Source organism: Canis lupus, chromosome 38 (genome assembly GCF_011100685.1).
Source record: "Canis lupus familiaris isolate Mischka breed German Shepherd chromosome 38, alternate assembly UU_Cfam_GSD_1.0, whole genome shotgun sequence".
Lineage (NCBI taxonomy): Eukaryota > Metazoa > Chordata > Mammalia > Carnivora > Canidae > Canis > Canis lupus.
In genome coordinates this window covers 6,249,316-6,266,182 of record NC_049259.1, presented here as the reverse complement: position 1 = coordinate 6,266,182, position 16,867 = coordinate 6,249,316, and the positions used below count along the sequence as shown (strand labels likewise).

The window sequence follows — 16,867 nt, the reverse complement described above, 5'->3', positions numbered from 1 at the left end:
TAGGCAAATTCCTTGATTCAATTTTATCTTTCAAAGATACAGTATGTCTATGGAGAAAGGTGAGGGTTGAGGTCTTAAGCGACACTCTGATGTTGGGATGTTAAAACTATACACTTCAGACAGCGGTTTGAAATTTGAAGAGACTATGATGAAGAGATTGAAAAAGTGGTTGAAATCAACTTAGCCATTCTCTGTTCTGCAGTGAAGAAAATACAGTTCACGGTACTCTGGTAAAAATATTTTAGAATAAGCAGTTTGTTAGGAGTGTGAATGACACTTAGCACTAAGTCATTAAAAAAAATCTAAAAAACAAAAAAAACCAACTCAAGAAAAGTCACCCCAATTTAACTCCAAGCCATGTAGGCACTGAGGTGCAACTATTTTAAGAATAAATATGCATACTTGATTTTTCCCTCACAGATCTTCCTGTAAATTAAGGTCTGATATCTCACTTTTAGATTTCATTTAAGCTGGTTTAACACTAGTAAGTAAAAGTGCTGACCTAGCTTTGTATGAGTATTCTCATTGTGTATTACCTAGGGCAGTGCTTTATACCACATTTTTTATACCAACAAAACTGTTTCCTTTTGGGTGCCCATAGAAACAGATTCTGAGACAGTTTCTTAATGCAAAATAATTTATTCGAGAAAGGTATGAAGCACCAGTAAGGAAGTAGAGGAGTGAGACAGGGAAGGGAAGACAGTCAATATAAGATATATTATCAAGTCACTTACTATTAACGTCTGCTGACCCTTAATCCCAGAAGGAAATCTGGGAAATAGTGTAGGATATATACCCTAGAGATCTCTCACTTCAGGAATGAGGAATGTTTATATCTGTGTTGGTCAGCTTGGGCTGACATAACAAAATACCATAGATTGGGTGGTTTAAACAATGGGAATTAATTTCTTACAGTTCTGAAGGCTGAGAAGTCCAAGATTAAAGTGTAGGATGACTCAGTTCCCCAGTAAGGGCCTGCTTCCTGCTTTGCAGATTGCTACCTTCTCACTGTGTGAGGACAGTGTGAGGACACAGTGAGAGGACAGAGCATGAGGGCTGAGAGACAGAGAGGGAGAGAGGGAGGGGGGATGAGATAGAGATAGTAAGCTTTTACTATCTCTCCAATGTCTCTTAGAAGATCGCTAATCCCTAATTACTTTCCAAAGGCTCCATCTCCAAATATCACACTGGTGTTTAAGGATTCAGCATATGAATTTGGTGTGTGTGTGTGTGTGTGTGTACAATTCAGACATAATAATATCCCTAATTCTATCTCTATCTATCTCTTTCTCTATCTTTATCACCTCTCCCTATCTATAGTCTCTCCTCCTCCCTCTTTCTCCTTCTTTCTTTAGGGAGCTATGTATTAAATTCTCCACTCCCATCAGTCAATGGAGGAAGGCTACTCCAGAGCTTAATTCCAGGAACTTCTGTCTTACGATTCTTTCAGGCAGATTAGGCTCTCATAAGCTTCAGAGAAAAGCCCTCAGACAATGAGATTCAGACAAGTAGGAGAAAGTAGCCAAAATAGACTGAAGGCTCCATTATAAGTTGTTAGCCTTGAGGGACTTACTCTGCACCTACCATAGTCACTTGTTTCTGGGATGGCATTCCTATGTTACCCACTCAAGGTGTGAAACTTAAATTTTTGTTTTTTAAGCTACAAGTAGATGTAAAATGAACTTCTTGCTTTATAATATGTTTAGAATTAATTATAAAAATAAAACTACATTGAAATTTACTTATCAGTTGAATAACTTAACCTTTTCTTCCAACATAAAAATTATTTAAAAGAATATCTTAGCCTGGTTTCCCTTGAAAGTAGAGACTAAGACAAGTCTTGCATGTAAGTAGTTTATTTAATTGCAGGAGGCAGAGGAATGTAAATAAGGAAGGAAAGCTAAAATAAAGATAAGTTATCAAGTTGGCTATTGGTGTGAATTGACTAGTGATTGACCTTGCTGGGATTTCCTGAGGAACCTATGAAATACCATTCAAAACTGAGAGATGGAAGGCTTTATCCATTATATTCTGTTCCTCCATGGTCAGTGGTAGCCCCATAGGCATTAACTATGTTCTCCACAAGGTGGTGCATGTGTGAGCCATGATCAGGTGCAGAAAAGCCCTAGGGCAGGAGCAAGGGGCAAATACAGGCTAAAGTGGGGTGCTGTCAGTTACATTTGGGGAAGTTGGCGGAGGCCTGAAGAGAACTGTTTGCAGTAGTTGTGACTGAAGTGAGGTTGTGAGTGTGTGTATGTTGGAGGTGACTAAGAAGATGTGTAATGGTGCACATGAAGTACCAATACAGTGATGCTTCAGGAATATGGGTCTAGGAGTTGGGGGTGTGTTACAGGGCATGCCCTACAGTGTTGTGTGGGGTTTTTGATACACTATCCCTTTGCCAAGACCCAGGACTCTTTCGCTAATTCAGATGCTTTCACACTGTGCCAATTCTGTCCAAAAAAAAAAAAAAAGTGATTCAAAATGCATTCTTTATTTCATCTCACACTTATTAATTTTATATTGTTACATAAATTTAATTTGTTAGTACCTCAAAGTGATTTATTAGTGTTATAATAATTATGACCTTTGAGATCTGTTAATAAAGACTCAAAATATAAAAATCATTTCTTTCAAAATATAAAAACTAATTAATATTATGAAAACATATATGAATATGCTACATAAAATAGAACAAAAAATGTGATTATTTATAAATAGTGTTCAGTTTGACTCTGTTCTCATCATGACCCACATCTTTCACTGTTTGTTGGTAGTGGCATTCTGCTTTTCCAGTATCCACAGGAGAGATGATGAAGAGATAGATGATCTAATTCCAGCTCTGCTGGCAGCTATGGCTCCCTCCACTCAGACTCAGAGGGAACTGGGAGAACCATTTATTAGAGCAAGTATTTTTTTTTCTTTCTTTTTTTTTTTTTTAGAGCAAGTATTTTTAATGTGTGGTGTCATAAAGCAATCAATACCACATCAGCTGCTGCTGTCCAATTCAGTAGTCTGTGAAATGGGCAGGCATAATATTGGACTCAGAAGAAATGGAAGGAGAGACATTGATCAAAGACTGCCTTTTTTTTTTTTTCATTCTAGAAAGACATAAAATGCACATAAGTAAACATTTAAGCATTTGGTTTTGTTGGTTTAAAGACATTATGTGTTTCATAATGTCAAGCACAGAAATCTTTTTAAGTCAAGATTCTAGAAAGCCTTTCGACTTGCATGATTTGGAAAAAAGATACTAGTACTGTTTTTTTAGTAATTCCTCATAATTATTACTATTGAGTTCTAATGAAGAGAATTAGAAAATATTCCCCTAATGAGACTGCTTCAAATTAGAATGTGCATAGGACTTCCTCTTATGTAAAATAGGTATAATAATTGTGTCTTCAGTGTAATATACATAATGAGATTAGAGCAGTACCTGGCAGTACTCAGAAAACTCTCAGCAAATGTTAGTTATTAATCTTATGTTTGTGTACTACAACCGGGCTATTGTATACCTATCTAAAACTAGGTAGTAAAAACACCCAAACATTCCAAGCAGATAACAAGCTAAATAAAGGTGTCATTAACAACACAATATCTTTAAACCCCAAACTTTAAAATCAGGGATAATGTATGATTAAAAAAACAGGGGCACCTGAGTGGCTCAATAGGTTAAGCATTTGCTTTCAGCTGAGGTCATGATCTCAGGGTCCTGGGATAGAGCCCTATGTTGAGCTCTGTGCTCAGCAGGAAGTCTGCTTCTTCCTCTCCCTCAAACTCTCCTCCTGCTTGTGCTCTTTCTCAAACAAGTAAATAAATGATCTTCAAAAAAAAAAAAAAAAACTAATAATATGAAAATTCTAGGAAATATCCTCAATAATCCCTCAATATTCTCAATGTATATTTTTCAAATGAAAAGTTTCAGATGCAAATTCCTTCATTTATTCAGCAGATCTTTAGTCAGTTCCTACAATGTGCCAATGTACTAGGTGTAGAAGATTCATCAGTGATTAAGACAGAGTCTCTGACCTTAGTGACCTAAACTGAGAAAAACAAGACAATGATGAAGTAAGTAAACATATAAACAAGATAATTATGGACCATAATAAGGATTTAAGTAAAACAGAGTGATGAGAGAGACAGTAGCTGTGGGAGGCCTTTCTAGACAGAGGTCAATGATGACTTCTCTGAGGAGGTGACATTTGTGCCAAACTTTAAGGATAAGAATGCACCAGTCAAGTGAAATGATGGGGGGAGACAGGAGGGATAGGAAGCATTTCAAATAGAAAGACCAGCAAATACAATGGCTTAGAAGTAAGAAAAGGTTTGGTGTGTTCAAGCAATAGGAAGACCGTGTACTTGGGCTATGATGACTAAAGGTGAAAATTATATGGAGGGAAGTTGAAGAGGGGGACAAACCCATGGTTAGAATTTGGCTTTATTTAGAGAGAAATGGGATGCCATTGAAGGGTTTTAAGTAAGGGGTAATATAATCTAACTTATGTTTTGAATTTCTGACTATTTTATGGAGCATGGGTAATTGGTGTTGTTGGAAGTGATATGAGAAGAAAAGCAACTCAGTGACTTGGGAAGTAGTCCCAGGGAGAGATGGTGGTGTTCTGGAATACGGTGGTCATAAAAATGGAGAGCAGTGAACTGACTTGAGATCTATTTTGGAGCTGGAATCAATAAGACCTGATGACAGATTAGAGGGAACGGAGAAAGAAAAAGTGAATTGATTCTGGCTTGAATGTCTCAGTAATTGTGGTTCTGTCTCCTGAAATGGGAGAGTTGGGGGAAGAGCTCTGTTTTTGTCTTGTGAGATGCCTATTATGCATTCAAGGAGTTTTCAAGTAGGCAATGGTGAGGTCTGGATTTAGATCTAAGTATAGAGTTGGAAGTTATTACCCTAGATAGTATTTAAAAGTGTGGGACTAAATGTGACCATCAAATGATGGTGCTGAAGAAATAATAGTAATAAGAAACAGAAAAACTGAGCAAGGACTTGGCAATAAAAGTTTTTGGTGACTTAATGGATTGGAAAGTTTGAAGATTGAATTAAAAATAAGGAAGCAGATACAGATGACTCATTCAAGGAGTTTTGCTGTGGAAAGAAGGAGAAAATGAAAGTGTTTGCTGGATGGGGGAATGTGGTCAGGGGAGTTTTTGTTTTTTTAAGATGTGAGAAAAATATTTGCATGGGGATGATCTAGCAGAAGTAGTAGATGGATAACAGTGCATGAACTGAGGTGCAAAAATCCTTGAGAAGGTGAGAGGGTTGGAGCAAAAGCACATATGGAAACAAACTGTTTTTGATAGGCATAAAGACACTTTTGAAACCAAAAATAGAGGAAGCATTTGTAGAGTTGATGGTGGCACTGTGATGGAATCCTGATCTAGTAGTTTCTGTTTTTTTTTTCAATGACTTTGAGGAAAGATCCTTATCTGAGAGGGTTAGAGAAGAAGTTTGCTTAGAAAGTTAGGTCATTTTAGAAAGTGGGAAAATGAAGTTAATTGGGAAGGGATGTAAAGTTTCTGGGTCCTGGTGACCAGTCATTTTAGATTTGTTATCACGAAGTTGAGATGAAACCAATAAGCCAATGTGTGATATTTGCTAGTAATATGTAGCTGCCATATGGCAGGCAGACAAAAGGAGGAGAGCAAAAAAGAATTGTTTCTGTTAAATATAATGAAGCCATCATGAGGAAGTTGAGGGAGTTTCCAAGAGCATGAATATAGTCATGGACCCTGGAATTCTAGCCTGAATGAGAGGAAAAGTGAAGACAGAAAAGAGGTTAAAAATAATGAGACAATGGATGGAGATCACAGTGATGTAGAAGAATTAATGAAGTGGATGCTCTAGAGAGAGTGAGAGAAGAGAAGGATCTGAGTGTGATGTCTCAAATGGAGACTTTGATGGTGATGCATTTAGTTTACTAGCAAATGCAAGGTCTCTGTTGTAATAGTAGGAGTGGATGGCAAAGATGGAAGAGAAGCATATGAAAGTGAAATTAAAGCGTAAGTAAACCAGATTTTTGATGAGTTATCCACATGGCTGCTGAAATTCCAAGGAATGATGAATGGTATATGATGGAAGGAAAGTAGGTAGTCAAGTAAAAATACCTTCAGTAGGGCAGCCTGGGTGGCTCAGCGGTTTAGTGCCGCCTTCAGCCCAGGGTGTGGTCCTGGAGACCTGGGATCGAGTCCCGCATCAGACCCTCTGCATGGAGCCTGCCTCTCCCTCTGCCTGTGTCTCTGCCTCTCTGTCTCTCATGAATAAATAAATACAATCTTAAAAAAAAACTTCAATAAATGAGAGGTCCTTATAAGTAGGATCATAGAGGAGAGAAACAAGAAGGTGGGTGGCATAGCTTCAAAGGAATTGTGAGTTTTCAAAGCTTTTGGAGTAATAAATGGTTTAGAAACAGCAGTATGGATCAAAAAGGACACCTTTCAGGTGTTTAGGCTTCTTTCCTGTCCCTGAGACAGCTGCAGAGAACAATTTCAGATTAACACAGGGGAAAAGGGGCATTCAGAGAAGAGTGTGAGTGAGTTTTTCATAGATCTGGAGTTTCAGAAGGCACAGTGAGTGGGTGAGAAAGGGAGAGGAAGGGGTTAGTTGGGACATGTAACATAACTATCAATATTGTGGACACTGAATGTCTTGGGAAATGTGGGTTTTCGGTAGTGATTATCTATTCTCTTCTGAGACCTACTGTGATGAAAAACACAAATGTGTCATTGGCCCGACTGTTAGACTCTGACATACCTACAAAGAAAATTTATGTAAAAACCATGCTGTGACATGGAAGACTTGTGTATGGCTCAAAATGTTTGCAGTATTATTTGTACTTGTGTGTATCATGAAATGCTTGATGATAAAATCTTAGTCTCACAACACTCCTTCTTTCCCATGGGGTATCAGTTTTTAGATTGGGCTCAATTTGGAAATTTCTCTTCCCACCAAGAGAAGTTGGGCTAAAACTCTGAGAATGAAATTTTCAAGTTAGAATAGAAAGCACATTTCTAGTAGCTGGTTATAGACATTTTTAAAGATTCTATTGCAGAGGGCAAAATATCTACCTAGAAACAGTGGGATATAACTCTGTTATTTTGTCTGAATTCTGAATGATTGTAGACATGTATCCTGTATTAGCTCTCTCATATAAGAAATTGGCCCAACACATGCTTGGATGGGGAAAGGACAGCATGGGGTCAAGAAAAAAAAAAAGAAAAGGAAAATAAGAGAAAGAAGTAAAGAGAGGTAAGAGGCTAGGGGCTTCATTAATTCTTGTGAGGGAATTTAATATTAGAATCTCATTATTTATAGTTTTTATATAATTATGCTAACACATATACAAAAACGTTTTAAGTTTCAATTTCATAATGTTGGGTTCAGTTATTCTCAACCACTTTTTGCTTTTCTTCCCCCTAGATTCCCAGGTCAAAGAATATCTTCCGGTACTGTTAAATATAGATATCTGGACTGAATTGAACTTATATGACAATTGCAGTCAAGATTCTGGAACTCAGAATGGGCAAACCAGGTAAGCCGTGCCAATTTTAGAATGTTGTTTTAATAAGGCTTATTCCTGTCTGGGTCGGCTGCATTTTACATATGCAATCACTAGGCTGTGAGTATGAAGAGTTATTGCCATGACAACCAGGACTGACTGACTTATCTTTCAGAAATGGTAACAATTCAGCATGTTTGTAGATGATACCTGTGGTTCTCAATGACTTTCTAGAAGGTCATACAGTTTTGGCAGTGGTTCTCAGTGGAAAGACCACTCATAAGAAAAAATGTGAGTTAAGTTCTAGTCATGCCTCTCCATGAGCCAAACGTGGAACCTCAGGCAAATCTACTGGGGCCTCAGTTTCTTCATCCATTTAATAGGAAACTGTAGGCTGGATTATTTAGTCTTTAAGGTTTACAGTTTTAAATTTCTCTCATGCCATAGATTTATATATTATGAGCATGTAGAGTAAGACAATGTATCTACTCACTCTATAGTCATGTAAATATTCTGTGAACTCTTTTTTCATCTTACCTTCAGAACTGGCAACCTTCTCTCCTGATTTTTTTTCTCTCCTGATTTTGATTAAAAAAGAACAATTCCAAACTCTTGGAGGTTAAAAATAATTTCACGAGTAACGATGAATCTAAACATTTTTTGAGCGATAGATGCTTTATTGGGCTGCAAGGATGATTTTTTTCAAGGTAATAGACTTGAATGGTTCAACTCATTTGATACACATGTTTACACTGGAATTTTTTAAAACATCAAAGCATGTATTTCAACCAGCAGTTGCTTATTTTGATTATTGTTCACAATGGAAATATGAACTAGCTCTGCTTTGCAAATTTATTCTTTGTTCTGGTTGGTTGTGTGTAGTGACTGGCAATCTATTTTATTTTATATTTATTTATTTTTAAAATTTATTTATTCATGAGAGAGACACAGAGAGAGAGTGAAAGAGAGAGAGAGAGAGAGAGAGGCACATATATAGGCAGAGGGAGCAGCAGACTCCATTCCATGCAGGGAGCCTGACGTGGGACTTCATCCCAGGTGTCCAGGACCACACCCTGGGCTGAAGGTGGCATTAAACCACTGAGCCACCCACCCAGGCTGCCCCAGGCAATCCATTTTAAATATCATTTATATACTAGCTATCTAACTCCTGGTTTTGTGTAATGTAAAGCAAGGTTTCATAATGAACAGTGTTGTCTAAGTGCCCTGCCTCTTCATTATTTTCAAAGCTAACTATGATAGTATGGTTTGCTAGTCAGATGTCCTCATTATTCTAAAATATAGACTGACTCAAGTTTAGATGTTTTCTTGCTCAAAGGACTTCGAGAGAATTTTTCCATAGCACTTAGTCATTGTCCTTTCACAATCCCTCCTCCCCTAGCTTCTAATTAGGCTCCTTGGGTAACTGGAATTATCCTTTCCTTGGAGTGAATACCAACTTGTTGGTTGCTTGGTATGGAGACCAAAATATGAACTTGCTTCTTTTGGTCCATATTGCTGTTGTGCCTTTGGCAGGTGACGTTGATTCAGATTTGTCTTCTTACATTGGTCCTTCTTATCTGTTCACTCTTTCATCTTTATTTCCCTGTTCTCTCTTCCCTGCTATTTCCTTAATCTAACACCTTTTATCAGGTCTTCCAATATTTCCCTCCCCATTCCCTTAAATATTCCTAGACTGTCATGTGAATTTATGTGCTTGCCTTTATTCTCATTTGACTTACAAGCTCACTCTTTCATAACCATGGCAGGCTTCACGGGCATGAGACCTGTGCAGTTACATGGACCCCACACTGAGAAGACCTCATCTCATGCTTGGTTTACTGCTCTGCTGTTGCCATCTTGAAATTTGTAATAAGCTTTAAACAAGGACCTCTGCCTGTTTTATTTGCAATAGGCCCCACAAATTACATAGCTGTTGCTGATTGTAGCTATTTTTTTCCCTTTCTAGTTGGGTAAGTGGTTTTGTTTTAGTTCATCTCTTTTTCATTTCTCATCATGTTTTTTTTATTTATTGCCTTCCTGTGGTACATCATTTTGACTGCTATTTTAATATAGCCATATTTAGCTCTGTTTCTTTCTCACATCCGTCAGGAACATTTAGCATTATATAAAAATAGTATTTGGTCAACGTTTGATTGGCCACCCTGACTAAAGGAGAAGGGAGTGAGAGAATCAATGAAGATTACAATTCATATAGGGAGTAATCATTTTGGAGAACATTGTGTGGTTTTTCACCTTTAGGAGAATTACCTTTTAATTCATGTTTGCTCAGGTTAATTGGTTTGCACTCCCTGAATACACAATAATTGGTGGTTGGGGAGCCTGCTGAGTGGCATAGACTAGCTAACCTGAGGTTAAATATCTCTGCTAATAAAGGAGATGGATTGTTCTTGCATTTTCTGTTTTTAGACATACGAAAAAGGAATTATTTTTTGGTTTTCACAAGTTTACTTGAGGGGGTTAGTAGGATATAAGGCTTTTCTCATAATATCCTAACACCAGTTTTGACAAACCAAATGGCCTATTCTTGCCTTTTTACCTAGTGGCAGAATGAGTCACTTTACTCTGTGATACTATCTGCCCAGAAGCATTGAAATAGTAATGAAGTCTGATGTGCCTCTAGGTTGACCTAGCTGCCTAGGTATTAGTTATCTTGGTTTGCTTGTTTTGTTTTGTTTTTAAACACATCTTCTCATATCCCTTATTAGGTGCCAGTTCTAATCACTTTAAAAATGCAAAGTCAATTAATCCTAGGAATTAGGTGCTATTAATTATCCTCATCCTGTATTTGAGGAAACAGAGACACAAATAAATTGTATAATCTTCCCAACGACAAGTCTAACATGAAAATTTGAACCCAGGCAATCTGTCTCAGGTCTGAGTGCCATGCTGCTTTTCTAATGGATGATCTGTTTAATTTTATCTAGTCAGACCCTGAGAGCAATGGAAACCTAGATGATTGATGAAATGGAATCTTAACATAGTAAAGGACTTCCTATTTCTTTAACTTCTCTTCAGTTGGCAATATATAATAATAAGTAAGGGAATGTGTAAAAAAAACCCAGGCAGACCTAGATATTAAAAGTGCATATGACTCTAAAGCAGATATATATGAGATGTCGTTCTGGATCCTACTGAGATGAATACTTGACAGTGTATTCCTGGGAACTAACATTAGAGAGATGCTTCACTAACTGTCACAATCCCTTTTGGAAACTTGTGATCACAGCTGGCGACATTGCTGACATCTTTTATCTGTTGCCATACTTTTTCTTTTGGCTAGACATTATAGAGTGTGGAGTTAGATGGCCAATCAATGTGCTGCATCAGAATCAATAGATCTCAGTAAGCATTCCATTAGGCCCAGGAGCCTTTCCATTTCTCAGTCCTGTCTAGGTTTTGCACACTCTTTCATGAAAAAAGAGAGTTTGGGGATTATTTTCTCTACCTGTAGCTTCTCATGGACAAATGCATCCCCTATTATTGTAGAAATCTAGTCAATAAAGCTGTCAGAATTTAAAAAATATTGACAGTAGAGCCAAGTTCAGTGTGCTTAACCTCTGTAGTAAGTTCTGGGTGTAAAATATAAGAGAGGGAAATGATATTTATAGGAAAGTGCCTTGAAGTTTAAAAATAAGTTAAAAAATGTTAGTTGGTAGAAAAGAATCCCTGACTTGAAGTTGGCGAGTTTGGTTTTTGACTTGGTTCGGCCACTAAGAATACTGTGCAGTTAATGAAATCCCTGCAAAATGATAGTTGATCTGATAACTTTTTAGTGTCCATAATGCTCCCAATACTAATTTTTTTTACTTTAAATGAGTTTTATTCTCACAAATTCATTTCAATCCTAGGGGGATAGGAATATATAGAATTTATGTGATCCAAATGAGAAACGGCATATGGCTATTGTTATTATGATCTCTAGCCTTCCTTTTTATGGCACATAAATACCTCTTCTTGTTACTTGCCCTCTCTCACAGTCCGCCCCCCTCCCTGCTGATAGCAAGTCAGAACCCATATGACAACTTTGTGTGTATTTTAGAACTTAAGAAAATTTTCACTGAGTTATCTCTTTAGGCAGATAGGGCTACTGTGGTTAGCTTTACCTTCTACACATCTTAATTTCTCTCTTAGAATCCTAGAAATTATGCCCACTTCAAATAACACTTTCATACATAAATCAGGTTAATGCTAGCATCTGTAATGGATGAATGTCAAGCCTCAAGTTACTTTATACAAATTGGGTATTCTTGACCAACTGGTAGCTTTGTTTCAAGCTTTTTTTTGTTTCAAGCTTTGCCTTTAGAAGGCATCAGAAGCACCTGAAAGTAGTATTAAACCCAAGACTGGTTGATGTCTCAGAGTTTCTGGTTCAGTTGGTCTGGAATGGGCCCAAAAATGTGCATTTCTAATAAATTCCCAGGAGATGCTGATGCTGTTGATTCAGGGACAATGCTTTGGAGACCACTCAGCTGCTGTGTGTTCTTAACACATAACATATGGACTATATTTCTTGAGGATTTCTAATCTTTACTTGAGAGAGAGGAGAGAAGGGTAATTGATGGAGAGAAGGGTAATCAATGGAGGAGCAGGAAACCTGACTTGTAAGGAAGTGAGGGCCCCGAGTTCTGGCATTGCCTCTGTTCAGCTGCGTGACCCTTGCAAGTAACTTCATCTCTCTGAACCTTATTTTCCTGTTGGTAAAATGGGAATATGCTAATACCGGTCCTGTGTAAAACAAGGCACTGTTGAAATCAATTGAGATGAATATGGGGTGACACAATTATCTTAAAAGTGGATATCTCCTTTCCCCTTTGGATAAGAACCATCTTTTGAAAGGAAAATATCTTGACAGTTTACTTGGGGGTGGTGGTCCAAGGTCTGAAAGAAGAAAAAGGAAAGTAAAACTGCTCTGAAAGAGAAATACCTGGGAGCTTGGAAGAAGCCAACACCCACAGAGGAGAGAGGGAACTAAGTTAAAAAGGGCAGCAGTTTACCAAAGCATCTTTTAGGCAGTGATAGCTACTGTTCATTTGTCAGTTGTTTGTGTTTCTGGACATAAAGCTTCTCTGTCTTCCTGAACTTTCGGTAAAATTGTGGTTTTGTTGGTGAAAATCAGTGAAGAGAAAGTGAGTTCTGTGTCTGGCTCAGTTTGGAGCAGAGACAAGAGGATGCCTAGGGTATATGAGCAAGGCACGAAAGCAACGAACACATGGAAGCAGGATCTCTGAGCTGGAATTCATCACTGAAACCTTAGCCCCTGAAAATGTGGTAAAGGCTCAACCTATGAAATTTCATGAGATTAACGGTATCAGACATGTGTGTAGGAAAGGCCTAACGTGAATGCTGCAAATATATGATTAATTGTTCTTAGACATACCAAAGGACATAGAAAATGATGACATTTATAGTGGTATTGCTTAAATTTTCAGTATCTTCTTATTTATTCATTCATATATTATTTGCATTATTATGCTTTCCATTATACTTTCATTGGGGTTTTAAATTTTATTTTAAGTTTAGGTGTGGATGCATCTTCTAAAAACTACAAAATTACCCAAACAGAACAGATTGAATTTCAAGGTTAGGAAGTTTTTCTAATAATAATTTATGGTCCAGGTATTATGTGATGAAGTAAGGTATTGTGCATGTAAGTATCACCCTGAGACTATGTTTGCCAAATGTTGGATCAAAAATTGGGAAAAACTTTTCTAGCTTTAGTTGGAAGTCTGCTTAGAATGTATTAATGATTATTTCTAAAGAATGGTGCCTATACTCAGGTATTTTTTAGCAAAATGGTTTGATTTGGAGAGATTTTATCTCATGCAAGATTGTCCATTTCCTTCTGAAATTTTAAGAATAGACTGTCCCTTAATTTCTACGAACATTATAACACCTATCATGAAATAATTTACGAAAGACTGTAAATTTTGCATTTTCACCTTTGAGAGTTATTTTTCCCCCAAGCCCCTCTTTTTTGGAGTATTTGCAAAGCTCTGCAAATGACAAGCACATCCACAATGCAAAGAATAATCTTTCTGTTGGGCTGTTCCTGGGGTAGTGATTAGCAGTATCTTCACTGAATATTTAACTTCCTCAAAATTGCTTATCTGTGCTGTGGATCAGTGAAAGATCTGGGTGAGCTGTCACTACTTTACATAATTAAGTTTTTCTTGCCAAAAAAAAAAAGTAACAAAATATGGAGTGAAAGAAGCCTAAGGTTGGGCTTTTAAAACATTTTCTCTTTATGTTACTTCCCCATTTAAAATAACCCGAAACAAAAGCAAAATAGTTGAGACTGAGGAGGAATTTTATGCAGATCAGTGAGGCTGACAGCTCACATTTTCTTGCAAAACCCTTAAGAATCTTCCTCCGCAGACCCCTCCGCAGTGAGTGATAAATAGTAAATGCCATAAAGAAAACAATTTCCCATTGTTCAAAACTGACTGGTTTGGTGTGTGGGTGAGGGGAAGGACAGGGTAGAGGGAAGTTTCATTGTAAGGAAGATAAAGTCAGAGAAAACAACTCAGGTACTGCAATGATAGATAATTCAAGCTTTTCATATCATTTTAAATTAGTACAAAGTCATAGCACAGGATTTCTGCTTAGTCTCATTTTTCCTGTGCAGAAAATAGGCCCCAGAATGAGAAAGTCATATAATCTGAATGCTTAGATGGAATGTCCAGTCACCAAGAATGTGCGGATGAACACCGACTTTGCTTGTTTAGCTGCTCGCAGTCCCTATTTCCCTCTCATTTGAGTGGGCTAGTGTACCCAGGGGGTTCCCCACCCCTGTATTTATTGAGCTTGCTAATGTCTGGGGGTGTCTTTCCCTGGTTACTGTAATAGGGAAAATTGCATTTGCTTATCTATCACAAATGAAAATCACCTGGGGAATAGAAAGTATTTTCAATTCTGCTACCATTATTTCAGAAGCAATCAAATGCAGAGGAATGAAAGTCAAACATAGAGAAAAATGCTGATAGATTGGGCAATCTGCATGGCTCTCTGGGACCATCATTATTTCCGTGTTCAAGAGGAAAATGCACATTTGAAAGATGGTAAATTCCATCGTATGCAATCAATCGTTCATCTATAGCAAAAATAATTGTGGAGGAGGTAGTAGTTTTGAATTGAACTATGTAGCCATCCCTGCTTCTTTGTTTGTTTGTTTGTTTCAAGAGATACTAAATCTTTAACATTATGTGGATATTCCTGCTCCATTAGAACACAGCTCCTAGATGATTTTCAAAAATTTGGTATTCAGTACCAATCACCTGCTAATGAGGAGGTCAAAGTAAATACTGCAGCCACTAAGAGCAAGATACTTGACATTGCCTTTCTTCTAGGGCATTTTGTCCTTTTATTCCAGACTTTAAAAATAGGTTATCTGTCTGCATTTTGTGCATTTTTTCTACCTTTATAATCTGAAGGTGATTTTATTAATACAGTAAATCTTGGTTGACTGATACTTTAGGAAGATGCTTTTTCTGGGTAAACTAAAAGCCTGACATGGCTCTTCCTGATGTTCTTAAATATTTTATTAGCAATGTCTCTCCTCCACCCCCTTCCTATTCATAGTCTCCTTCAGTTTAATGATATAAAGCAGGTGGTGGGGTTGTCAAAACTAGGTTTCCATTAGAAACAATTTCTGAGAAGATGGTGTGTTTTCTTCCTTATTTTTCTCATTATTAGGTGTCTCAGGCTCAAAAGGCTTATATGGCAGTTTGGAGAAATATATATCCCGTTTGAAACCAATGTTCTGAGGGTTTTCAAGCCATGAAAATCAGATATCATAGTTTTTACTTTTTTTTTTTTTTTTTTTTTTTTTACCTTTTAGAATGTGGATTCTGGGTTTCTCTTTTTCTTCCTAATTCTGACAAAAGCCCTATCTCCAACACCACCTCCCTCTTTTCCCTTTCTGGTACTGGATGGAACAGCATTAGCGAGGGTAGAGTCTTGTCATGATGCTGAGGCAAATTTCCCATCAGTCTTGATGTTTGGAGAAAAGCTGTTTAGTCCCTGACAACATTTTAAATTATTGATAGGTCAGAAATTCTGTCATTCTTATTTGTAACCCTTTTCCCCAAATAAATTGAAGCAGGACATTCAAATTATTATTTAGTGGAGGAAACTACAAATAGCTTTTCCTCCTTTTAGTTTTTTTTGTAAGAGAGAATTAAAGAGAAAAAAGAGAAAGAAAAGTGTCAGGGTATAATGGGGATATGATACTTCAGGATTCCCTTTGTTTGAATGGGACAGCCAGAGAGTTAATAGAAGCAAGGAGAGGGCTTTTCATGGCTTTAGTTAAGCTGACTTTAAAAGTTCCCAGTCTCCTTCTTTCAAACCTTTTATTGAATATAATTACACATAGAGGGGGATCCCTGGGTGGCGCAGCGGTTTGGCGCCTGCCTTTGGCCCAGGGCGCGATCCTGGAGACCCGGGATCAAATCCCACATCGGGCTCCCGGTGCATGGAGCCTGCTTCTCCTTCTGCCTGTGTCTCTGCCTTTCTCTCTCTCTGTAACTATCATAAATAAATAAAAATTAAAAAAAAATTTTTTTAATTACACATAGAAAAAGGCACATATCATAAGGACCTAGCTGGATGCATTTTCACAAATTATCCTACCATGTAATGGGTGTAAACATCCAGTACAAAAAACAGACTTAACAGCACCAGAAGCCCTCCTCATATACCCTTCCTGTTACTACCCCTCACTCCCAAGGGTGACACTACCATCCTACCTTCTAGCAACGCAGCATTTGCTTTGCTTGCTTTTTGTTGTTTAATATGAATGGAATAATACCTATGTACTCTTTAGTTTGGTTTCTTTTACTCAGTATTATGTCTGTGAGATTCATCTATGTTGTTCCACGTAGCTTTAGATGGCTCATTTATCTGTTACCTTTAAATTATCTTAATTTAGTATTATACCTGTGAATAGCCATTTTCTTAGAGTGTGTATCGAGTGTGGTTAATTAAGAACACGGAATCTGAAACTAGGACATCTGTGCTGAAAATTCAGTTCTGTTTGGTAGACGAATCACCTCGGTTAAGTTACTCAAGCTTTCATTGCCTTAATATTCTTATCTGTAAAATGGGGCTAATGATACTGTCTTCCTTATGGGGTGAGTCTTTAATGAGGTAGATAGTAACTTGAATTAATAAATGAAAAGTTATTTATCAGAGTGCATGGCAAATGGTATGTAGGTGTCAGCTATTGCTAATTCTCCAATTCACACTTCATTTGCCTTCTTCTGTATTGCTTCAATCTCTAACTGACCAAAAGTAGGAAAGAAGTGCCTTTGACAGAAATAAAAGAAGTTCTTGAT

At 37.4% G+C, this 16,867-nt stretch overlaps 1 long non-coding RNA gene across 2 annotated transcripts in view; it reads left to right on the top strand.

The window, feature by feature from the left end:
- The first annotated feature begins 7,583 nt into the window (after window positions 1-7,583).
- Window positions 7,584-16,867, top strand: part of LOC111094538 — a 138,491-nt gene continuing 129,207 nt past the window's right edge. Inside the window, exon 1 of one of the 2 annotated variants that reach the window (XR_005385632.1) lies at window positions 7,584-7,634. This is a non-coding gene — a long non-coding RNA (uncharacterized LOC111094538). Of the gene's footprint in view, window positions 7,695-16,867 lie in introns of both variants that reach the window. The other variant, XR_005385631.1, reaches the window with a different exon arrangement.